A 12,304-nucleotide genomic window follows, 5' to 3' on the forward strand; every position below is an offset into this window, starting at 1 on the left:
TGGACAGCGGTCAAGAATATCCTGAAGTACCTGAAAAGGACTAAGGATATGTTTCTCATCTATGGAGGTGACGAAGAGCTCGTCATAAAGGGTTACGTCGATGCTAGCTTCAACACAGATCTGGATGACTCTAAGTCACAAACCGGATACGTGTATATTTTGAATGGTGGGGCAGTCAGCTGGTGCAGTTGCAAGCAAAGCGTCGTGGCGGGATCTACATGTGAAGCGGAGTACATGGCAGCCTCGGAGGCAGCACAAGAAGCAATCTGGGTGAAGGAGTTCATTACCGACCTAGGAGTTATTCCCAATGCGTCGGGCCCGATGACTCTCTTCTGTGACAACACTGGAGTTATTGCCCTTGCCAAGGAGCCCAGGTTTCACAGGAAGACCAGGCATATCAAGCGTCACTTCAACTCCATTCGTGAAAATGTTCAAAATGGAGACATAGATATTTGTAAAGTGCATACGGGCCTGAATGTCGTAGATCCGTTGACTAAGCCTCTTCCTCGAGCAAAACATGATCAACACCAGAACTCTATGGGTGTTCGATTCATCACAATGTAACTAGATTATTGACTCTAGTGCAAGTGGGAGACTGTTGGAAATATGCCCTAGAGGTAATAATAAAATGGTTATTATTATATTTCCTTGTTCATGATAATTGTCTATTGTTCATGTTATAATTGTGTTATCCGGAAATCGTAATACATGTGTGAATATATAGACCACAACATGTCCCTAGTAAGCCTCTAGTTGACTAGCTCGTTGATCAACAGATAGTCATGGTTTCCTGACTATGGACATTAGATGTCATTGATAACGGGATCACATCATTAGAAGAATGATGTGATGGACAAGACCCAATCTTAAGCATAGCACAAGATCGTGTAGTTCGTCTGCTAGAGCTTTTCTAATGTCAAGTATCTTTTCCTTAGACCATGAGATTGTGCAACTCCCGGATACTGTAGGAATACTTTGGGTGTGCCAAACGTCACCACATAACTGGGTGACTATAAAGGTGCACTACGGGTATCTCCGAAAGTGTCTGTTGGGTTGGCATGAATCGAGACTGGGATTTGTCACTCCGCATGATGGAGAGGTATCTCTGGGCCCACTCGGTAAAACATCATCATAATGAGCTCAATGTGACTAAGGGTTGGTCACGGGATGATGTGTTACGGAACAAGTAAAGTGACTTGCCGGTAACGAGATTGAACGAGGTATTGGAATACCGACGATCGAATCTCGGGCAAGTAACGTACCGATTGACAAAGGGAATTGAATACGGGATTGATTGAATCCTCGGCATCGTGGTTCATCCGATAAGATCATCGTGGAATATGTGGGAGCAAACATGGGTATCCAGATCCCGCTGTTGGCTATTGGCCGGAGAGTTGTATCGGTCATGTCTGCATGGTTCCCGAACCCATAGGGTCTACACACTTAAGATTCGGTGACGCTAGGGTTGTAGAGATATTAGTATGCGGTAACCCGAAAGTTGTTCGGAGTCCCGGATGAGATCCTGGACGTCGCGAGGAGTTCCGGAATGGTACGAAGGTAAAGATTTGTATATAGGAAGTCCAGTTTCGGCCACCGGGAAAGTTTTGGGGTCATCGGTATTGTACCGGGACCACCGGAAGGGTCCCGGGGGGTCCACCGGGTGGGGCCACCTATCCCAGAGGGCCCCATGGCTGAAGTGGGAAGGGAACCAGCCCCTGGTGGGCTGGTGCGCCCCCCCCATGGGCCTCCTCCTGCGCCTAGGGCTGGAAACCCTGGGGTTGGGGGTGCCCCACCAAACTTGGGGGGCAAGTCCCCCCCCCCTTGGCCGCCCCCCCCCATCTAGATGGGATCTAGAGGGGCCGGCGCCCCCTGGCCCCTATATATAGTGGAGGGGAGGGAGGGCAGCCGCACCCAAGTCCCTGGCGCCTCCCTCCCTCCCGTGACACCTCCTCCTCCCCGCTTGCGCTTGGCGAAGCCCTGCCGGGATCCCGCTACTTCCACCACCACGCCGTCGTGCTGCTGGATCTCCATCAACCTCTCCTCTCCCCTTGCTGGATCAAGGAGGAGATGTCTCTCCCAACTGTACGTGTGTTGAACACGGAGGTGTCGTCCGTTCGGCGCTCGGTCATCGGTGATTTGGATCACGACGAGTACGACTCCATCAACCCCGTTCTCTTGAACGCTTCCGCTCGTGATCTACAAGGGTATGTAGATGCACTCCCCTCTCCCTCGTTGCTAGATGACTTCATAGATTGATCTTGGTGATGCATAGAAAATTTTAAAATTCTGCTACGTTCCCCAACATGATATGGTTGAACACTTGAGTGATTATATGGCTAGTGTCAAAGGTGAACTTAAACTTATTAGTAAACAAGCTTCTATGGTTACCACTCAAGTAGAACAAGTACTTAAAGCTCAAAATGATTTGCTCAATCAATTGAATAGTAAGAATAATGATTTTGCTGTTAGAGTGGCTACTAGAACTGGTAAAATGACTCAGGAACCTTTGTATCCTGAAGGCCACCCTAAGAGAATTGAGCAAGATTCTCAGAGAAATAATATAGATGCACCTAGTCCTTCTAAAAGGAAGAAAAAGAAGAATGATAGGACTTTGCATGCTTCTAGTGAACCTATTACTGAAACACCTGAGAATCCAAACTATATTTCTATTTCTGATGCTGAAACACAATCTGGTAATGAACCTGAAACTAGTGATAATGTTCATGTTGATGCTCAACCTAGTAATGATAATGATATAGAAATTGAACCTGCTCTTGATCTTGATAACCCACAATCAAAGAATCAACGTTATGATAAGAAAGACTTTGTTGCTAGGAAACATGGTAAAGAAAGAGAACCATGGGTTCAGAAACCCATGCCTTTTCCTCCCAAACCATCCAAGAAAAAGGATGCTGAGGATTTTGAGTGCTTTGCTGAAATGATTAGACCTATCTTTTTGCGTATGCGATTAACTGATATGCTCAAAATGAATCCTTATGCTAAGTACATGAAAGATATTGTTACTAATAAAAGAAAGATACTGGAAGCTAAAATTTCCACCATGCTTGCTAATTACACTTTTAAGGGTGGAATACCAAAGAAACTTGGAGATCCAGGAGTACCCACTATATCATGCTCCATTAAAAGGAATTATGTTAAAACTGCTTTATGTGATCTTGGAGCCGGTGTTAGTGTTATGCCTCTCTCTTTATATTGTAGACTTGATTTGAATAAGTCGACACCTACTAAAATATCTTTGCAAATGGCTGATAAATCAACTGCTATACATGTCGGTATTTGTGAGGATGTGCCTGTTGCGGTTGCAAACATTACTATTTTAACGGACCTTGTTATTCTTGATATTCCCAAGGACAATAGTATGTCTATTATTCTTGGAAGACCCTTTTTGAATACTGCAGGGGCTGTTATTGATTGAAACAAAGGCAATGCCACTTTTCATGTTAATGGTGATGAGCATACGGTACACTTTCCGAGGAAACAACCTCAAGTTCATAGTATCAATTCTATTGGAAAAATTCCATCGATTATTTTTGGAGGTTTTGAATTTCCTCTACCTACTGTCAAGAAGAAATATGATATTCTAATTATTGGGGATGTGCATATCCCCGTTGAGGTAACTTAGTATTATTTGAAATTTCTCCAGTTCCATATTATTCGGAATGAGTTTGTTAACATGACCTGATCAACCTTGTTAATGGACTCCTTTTGATGATCATGAGATGGATGAAGTTAGAAAACACAAACCCCTGTACCCTCCTTTTACTTTCTGTTATTTATATTAAATAAAGTAAAAATAGTATTTTTCTGTCTGTTATTCGAATTATCCATGCAACATAAAAATACCCTGAAAATAAAAGTTCTCCAAATGCCCTGAAATTTAAATATGATTTTTTCTGAAATATTTGAGAATATTTGGCACTGAGAACACAGCAGGGGGCATCCACCTGGCCACGAGGGTGGAGGGCGCGCCCTACCCCCTGGGCGCGCCCCCTGCCTCGTGGGCCCACGATGGCCCTCCTCCACTTATTCTTGCACCCACACACTCCTTCTTCCTTCCACAAACACCATTATCCAGCTCAAGCACGAGTTCTAGCTCATTTTGCTGCAATTTTCGATCTCCTTGCTCAAAGCACCTCTTACAAAACTGCTTTGGGAGATTGTTCCTTGGTATGTGACTCCTCCAATGGTCCAATTAGTTTTTGTTCTGGTGCTTTATTCATTGCATATTTTTGCTGGCTAGGTGACCCTATTCTTGAGCTTGCATGTCAAATTTATATGGTTCCAAGTAGTTCTAATGGATGATATAGGCTCTAGGCACTTGTAGGAGTAGTTGCTATCAATTTTGTTGAGTTTGGTTCACTTTTATTTGAAGTTACTAAAAATTTCAGAATTTTTCAGAAAATAATGAAGAGATTTTTGAGGGGCTCATCGAGCCGAAACTCGAAGGAAAAGCAAAATGAAGAAGCAAAGAAGCCTAAATATAATCTGCCTCGCATCGCGGAGGTTCGGCCGTGTGAATGGCCTTGTGATGATTTCTTGAGAGCAGCCGGGATTTATGATGATTTCTATGAATTGGCTGAGAATGCAGGCCTCACCGCCTTCCTCCACGACTAGCGCGAACAGTATCTCTTACTCACCAATATCTTTGTGCAAAACTTTCATTTCCATGCTAGGAGCTCACCACCTATGGTGGAGTTTTATTTATATGATGAGCATAAGGAGATGTCACTTCATGATTTTTGTTGGGTTTGTTTGATCCCTTTTGAGGGCATCATAGAGGAACCACATCACGGCGATGTGGATGGGTTTATTGATACCATCACTATAGGGGAAACGAGGAAGGTTTCCGATGCACGAACTACTAACATACACTTTCCTGTTCTACATTACTTTGCTATATTTGCTAGTAGATGCTTAATTGGGCGCGGAAACTGTGGAAACCTGAGTGCCCTTGATATTGTTATTTTGTGCCATGCCTTATTTCGTGATGATACATTCAGCATGGGTGCTATTATTGCAAAATGGTTAAATCTTAGCTGTACTAAGGGCCCCGTCTTTGGAGGCATCTTCGCTTCGCACCTAGCTGCACATTTTAACATACCTATTAGGCATTATGAGAAGGAAGAAAAATTGCTGCCTCCTGTTTATTTAGATTATAAGAGTATGGTAGCACACGATTTTATTGTTAAGAATAGAGGAGATGAGCTCAAATACAAATTTTTCTTTGATAAACATCATCCTGAGACTATTACCCTACCTGCTCCTTCCTTGTTTGATTTATCTGCAGGCAAGTACCTTGTTCCATTGGAGGCTATTCATGCCTACAGGAACCCTACATCAGCCACAGAGCCAGAGTCGGAACCACAAGTTGATCCTCCACGACAGTCTAATTACCAGTGGGATCCAGAGATGATTGCCAACCAGTGGCAATCAGAGTCTTCTTCTTCGCAGTATGGCCCCAACTATTACTATGGATATCCGCCAGGCCAACCGTGGCCATAGACCAACTTAGGCCAAAAGCCTAAGCTTGGGGGGAGTACGTATTTCTCACTGACATTACATTCATGTTCACACACTCATTGCTAGATGTCGGTGCTCATACGTTTTCACGGTATTATCCATGCTAGTTTATTTCCTTTTTATGCTTTCTTCTCGTGTGTTTAATAAACCTTAAGAAAAACCAAAAAAATTAGTCGTAGCTTTTAATTAGTTTACTTTCCATGCTTGTAGTAGTAATTAAAAAGAAAACCCAAAAAGATTTATTGCTCTTCTTTTGCTTGTTGGGAGCTTTCCCGTGTAAATAGTTTTATTTCTTTTCTTTTCTTTGGGGGTCGATAGGAGAAGACCATGATTAAATTGTTGAAGTGACTCTTATATGCATTATTGTTGATCTGAAAAAAGAGCCCATATTGCCTTGTCTTCTCCTATTTATTGAATGCTTGCAGATTCCAGCTTAGTCCAATGCACGTGCACTATTATTATTATTCACATCATTCGGTCATGCAAGTGAAAGGCAATTATGACGATATATGATGAACTGATTGAGATGGGAGAAGATGGTATGAACTCGACCTCTCTTGTTTTTGTAAATATGATTAGTTCATCGTTCCTGATTCAGCCTATTATGAATAAACATGTTTGCGATGATAATTAGAGATCATAGTTTCTTATGCCATACTTAATTAGCTAGGAGCTTATAATGGTTTACCTTGCGTGCTAACATGCTATTAAAATGGTTGTGATGTGGTATGATAGGGTGGTATCCTCCTCTGAATGATCTAAGTGACTTGACTTGGCACATGTTCACTCATGTAGTTGAAACAAAATCAACATAGCCTTCACGATATTTATGTTCATGGTGGATTATATCCTACTCATGCTTGCATTCGATGTTGATTAATTTTAATGCATGTTCATGACTGTTGTCGCTCTCTAGCTGGTCGCTTTCCAGTCTTTTTCTAGCCTTCACTTGTACTAAGCGGGAATACTTCTTGTCCATCCAATTCCATAAACACCAAAGTTATTCCATATGAGTCCACCATACCTACCTATATACGGTATCTACCTGCCGTTTCAAGTAAATTTGTATGTGCCAAACTCTAAACCTTCAAATAAACATTCTGTTTTGTATGCTCGAATAGCTCATGTATCAACTAGGGTTGTCCGTATCTTCCATGTTAGGCGGGTTATTCTCAAGAGGAGTGGACTCCGCTCCTCACTCACGAGAAAATGGCTGGTCACCGGGATGCCTAGTCCCATGCTTTATGCAAACTAAATCAAAATAATTGCAAACAAAACTCCCCGTGGGACTCTTGTTAGTTGGAGGCACTCGTTGTTTTGAGCAAGCCATGGATTGATGCTTGTTGGTGGAGGGGGAGTATAAACTTTACCATTCTGTTTGGGAACCGCCTATAATGTGTGTAGCATGGAAGATATCGCCATCTCTTGGTTGTTATGTTGACAATGAAAGTATACCGCTCAAAATATTATTCATCTCTATTTCAAAACCAAGCTCTGGCACCTCTACAAATCCCTGCTTCCCTCTGCGAAGGGCCTATCTATTTACTTTCATGTTGAGTCATCATCCTCTTATTAAAAAGCACCAGTTGGAGAGCACCACTGTCATTTGCATTCATTACTGTTAGTTTACATTGAGTATGACTTGAATGGATCTCTTTTACCATGAATTACAATGTCTAGTTAGTCCTTGATCTTTAAAGGTGCTCTGCATTTATGTTTTGCAGTCTCAGAAAGGGCTAGCAAGATACTATCTTGTTATATCATATTATGATTGTTTTGAGAAAGTTTGTCATCCAAGATTTATTATTATTGCTCGCTAGTTGATTATGCCATTGATATGAGTAAACATGAGACCTGAGAGTTATTGTGAATATGGTTAGTTCATAATCTTTGCTGAAAACTTGAATGCTGGCTTTACATATTTACAACAACAAGAGCAAACATAGTTTGTAAAAGTTTTTCTTTATCACTTTCTGTTTGTCAACTGAATTGCTTGAGGACAAGCAAAGGTTTAAGCTTGGGGGAGTTGATACGTCTCCGTCGTATCTACTTTTCCAAACACTTTTGCCCTTGTTTTGGACTCTAACTTGCATGGTTTGAATGGAACTAACCTGAACTGACGCTGTTTTCAGCAGAATTGCCATGGTGTTATTTATGTGCAGAAACAAAAGTTCTCGCAATGACCTGAAACTCCACGGAGCGTATTTTTGGAAATAATAAAAAATACTGGCAAAAGATCAAGACCAGGGGCCCACACCCTAGCCACGAGGGTGGGGGCGCGCCTGCCCCCCTGGGCGCCCCCTACCTCGTGGGCCCCCTGAAGCTCCTCCGACCTCAACCCCAACTTTATATATTCACTTTCAGGGAGAAAAAAATCAGAGAGAAGGATTCATCGCGTTTTACGATACGGAGCCACCGCCAAGCCCTAAAACCTCTCGGGAGGGCTGATCTGGAGTCCGTTCGGGGCTCCGGAGAGGGGAATCCGTCGCCGTCGTCATCATCAACCATCCTCCATCACCAATTTCATGATGCTCACCGCCGTGTGTGAGTAATTCCATCGTAGGTTTGCTGGATGGTGATGAGTTGGATGAGATTTATCATGTAATCGAGTTAGTTTTGTTAGGGTTTAATCCCTAGTATCCACTATGTTCTGATATTGATGTTGCTATGACTTTGCTATGCTTAATGCTTGTCACTAGGGCCCGAGTGCCATGATTTCAGATCTGAACCTATTATGTTTTCATGAATATATGTGAGTTCTTGATCGTATCTTGCAAGTCTATAGTCACCCAATATGTGTTATGATCCGGCAACCCCGAAGTGACAATAATCGGGACCACTCCCGGTGATGACCGTAGTTTGAGGAGTTCATGTATTCACTATGTGTTAATGCTTTGGTCTGGTACTCTATTAAAAGGAGGCCTTAATATCCCTTAGTTTCCGCTAGGACCCCGCTGCCACGGGAGGGTAGGACAAAAGATGTCATGCAAGTTCTTTTCCATAAGCACGTATGACTATATTCAGAATATATGCCTACATTACATTGATGAATTGGAGGTAGTTCTATGTCACCCTAGGTTATGACTGTTACATGATGAACCACATTCGGCATAATTCTCAATCACCGATCCATTGCCTACGACCTTTCCTTATATTGTTCTTCGCTTATTTACTTTTCCGTTGCTATTGTTACAATCACTACAAAATACCAAAAACATTACTTTTGTTATCATTACCTTTTGCTACCGTTACCACTACTATCATATTACTTTGCTACTAAACACTTGCTGCAGATATTAAGTTTCCAAGTGTGGTTGAATTGACAACTCAGCTGCTAATACTTGAGAATATTCTTTGGCTCCTCTTGTGTCGAATCAATAAATTTGGGTTGAATACTCTACCCTCAAAAACTGTTGCGATCCCCTATACTTGTGGGTTATCACTTGCCTGGTTGCTCTGGCAAGTAGGGGTCGTCAACAACGTAGTCGACCGGGGCACCAGCAGCGGCGTTAGTCTCGTAGTCTACCGGAGAGAAGAGGGGGAAGAAACAATTAATACAATGCAAACAGATGCATAAGGATGCATGGCATGACAAGTAGCGGTGCTAGGTGTGCCCTAGCGCGGTATGAGGTGATACCGGTGAAGGGGGAAACTTTCGGGAAAATATCCCCGGTGTTTCGCGTTTTCAGACAGATGAATCTGAGGAGGAAAGTTGCGTGTTTGCTATGCTAGGGATGTGTGGCGAACGAACGGGCTGCGCATCCGGATTCGTCTCGTCGTTCTGAGCAACTTTCATGTACAAAGTTTTTCCATCCGAGCTAGGTTTATTTTATATTAACTTTAAAAGATTTAAATCATTTTTAGGATTTATTTAATTACTATAACTCAACATTATTCAGAACAATGCATGTTGACGTCAGCATGACGGCAGTAGTCAACAGGGATGTTGACTGGTCAAACTGACGTGTGGGTCCCGTTCGTCATTGACTAGACTAACTAATCATGATTAATTAGTTTAATTAGTTGTTTAGCTTAATTAATCAAAATCAATTAAGTTAATTAATTCTTTAATAATTATTATTATTTAATTCTTAAAAAACATTCTGGGCTGGGCCCTCATGTCATTGGCCCAAGGGGCATAGCGGGCGAACGGGCGTTGGGCACGGGCGCCCGAAAGGGCGCCGTCGAGCGAGGCAAGCGGGGCTGCGGTGGGGCGCCGGCCAGGGCGGTGGCCGGCAGGGGTGGCCGCGGGGCGGATGCGGTTCACCGCCGGCGAGGTCAGGCAGAGACGGGCTGATGAAGGCGGGTGGCGAGGCGGCCATGGCTGCGGCCTGGAGCAGCGAGGCTCGCGCGGGCGCTAGCTGAAGGCGGGAGGCATCATCGGCGGCGGGCACACGTGCGGATGGGGAGGCGCACGCGAGCGCAGCCACGAGGCTACGGGCGGGGTGCGGTCGGGTGCTGCCCGGGGGATGGCCAGGGCGCAGCTGGCGCGTCAGCGAGCGTGAGAAGGCTCGCGGGGACGGAGAGGGAGCGGGGCGAGCGGGCGTGCCTGGGCATGCGTGGTGTGCGCGGAGGTGCGAGCTTGCGGGGGGGCAACGGTAGAGGCGGGCGCGGTCATCAACGACGAAGCGCGGCGGGCGGCGCCGGGTGCGGTCTGGTGCGGTGGCCGGAACGGGCGTCGCGGACGGGGAGAGAGGGAGGTGCTCACGGACGGTGTAGGGGAGTGGTAGCGGGTTTGAGGAGGAGGACGGGGATGACAGCAAGGTCGAGGCGGTGGTCGACGACGGCTCCAGGCGAGGACGGGAGCGACCGTGTCGAGGCGGGACGACGCCGGGGACGGGCGTGGCGACGGTGATGAGGCCCTCGAGCGGCGACGTCACGGCGAGGGCGGCGGGAGGTGTTGGGGCCGAGCCCCAATTTAGATTGGGGGGGGGGGCGTGACAGCGAGCGAGAGAGGTGGGGGATCGCGCGCGGGGCTCTCCCCTGGCGGCGATGGAGGTAGAGGGTGGAGATCGTGGGGGGGGGGGGGGGGTTGCTTCTAGGGTTCGGTTGCCCAGGGGGGTTATGGGGGAGTGGGGGCGCCGCCTGGGCCGGTTTGGACCGGCGTGGCTAGCAGCTGGGCCGACTGGCCCAGTGGGGGTGGGGTTTTTTTCTTCTTTTTTGTTTGTTTGTTTGTTTGTTTGTGTTTATTCTTTTCCTTTTTTCTGTTTTCTCCTATCTCCTAAACATTTAGTTTTTGGAAAAAACATAGGTGGCACCTAATTTAGTAAACTTAATTATGTCACAGTCCGAACATTTTAGTTTTGAAATTTAAAAACTTTTATTGTTTGTCAAAAATTCAAATTTGATTTTGAAACGTTTAGATCTAACGCGAGGTTAGCAACAATATCAGAAGTGACGTGTCATCACTAACATAGGTTTACTGTAGCATAATAATTCGGGCGTCACAATTGATTGCCTCGGCAGCCGTTGGATGAAGCCCGAGACAACCGTTCAATCTCTCCCCCGTGAGCATGAGCATGCCAGCCTTTGCAATAAGGCTCTTGTTGCACTCACTGCTTTGCAACATGAGCACTATTGCGCTCCCCACTGAGCCATTTATTTTCTTTTGAAATAATGCATATGTTGCGGTTGCACCTATGTTGCCGTCACAATATACCATTCATTTTTGTTCGCAACATGAGCCATGTTGCAAAGCGCACTGCAGCCACCATTGCAACATCACACATGTTTCAAATACATAGCCCCCGTTACAGACCAACAACACACATGTTTCAGAAACATAGCCCCAATTGCAGACCATTGCAACACCACATATGTTTTAGAAACATATATAGCCTTAGTTGCATATTTAATCGAGTTGATGTGTTGTCCCTTCCAACAAAGGAAGGCAGGAGGAAGGAGAGAGAGTTCGTGAGGGAGCCAGAAAGAAAGACCGAGATGTTTCTGGATAAGGCTCTGTGTCGTTTGCTTGGGGGGAGAGAAATGCTCCAAGCCATGGGATCGCTTGAGATCGGACGGCACATGATGCGGCCGATGCAGCCACAAAATTAGTCTGTTGGGTTTAAGTGTTTCCAAAAAAAAACCTATAATGAGTTTTTTTTTGACAGGATAGCCCTATGATGAGTTGTGATGGGTTGTTGTTGATCGATCATATTTTGCTAGGGTTACCAACGCATTCCTTTGTATTTTGCCAACCTCATGTATCCGATGTGTTATCGCCGAAAGGATAACAATTACTTGTCTTTATATATTCTTGTTGAAATCTTGTTGCAAGGTGCATCGTGTTTTGCATTGGATCAAATGTGGTTTGGCTGGAACATGCGCCATTGTTATCATGCAACATTTACATCTTGTTCTCATACAAAATATTTAGTTGCAAGCAAGCACATGTCTAGTTTACAAGCACACAGCGCGACGACACGGATGGAAGAGTAATGCTACAACAAAGATGATTGACTGAGAGATAACGGCTGAAAATGGCCAAAGGGAAGGAGAAAAAGCACTAGTTTACCTACGATTTACAATTACAAGAGGTGGGCTATATTCCTGTTCATTAGTTACTATACTCCCTCTGATCACTAGTTTACCTACGCTCTTATATTTCTTTACAGGGGGAGTACATGATTTACAGGCGACGACAGAAGGTGATCAGCACTTCGGCATTGGTGCACAAATGCAATTCAGGATGCAATTTGCAACGGCTTTCAACTACTTAATGGATATAATAGTGCATGCAAAACTACATGGTTAGCATTAGATT

The sequence above is a fragment of the Triticum urartu genome, chromosome 3A (genome assembly GCF_056163025.1).
Source record: "Triticum urartu cultivar PI428250 chromosome 3A, HENAU_Tu73, whole genome shotgun sequence".
Classification (NCBI taxonomy): Eukaryota; Viridiplantae; Streptophyta; class Magnoliopsida; order Poales; family Poaceae; genus Triticum; species Triticum urartu.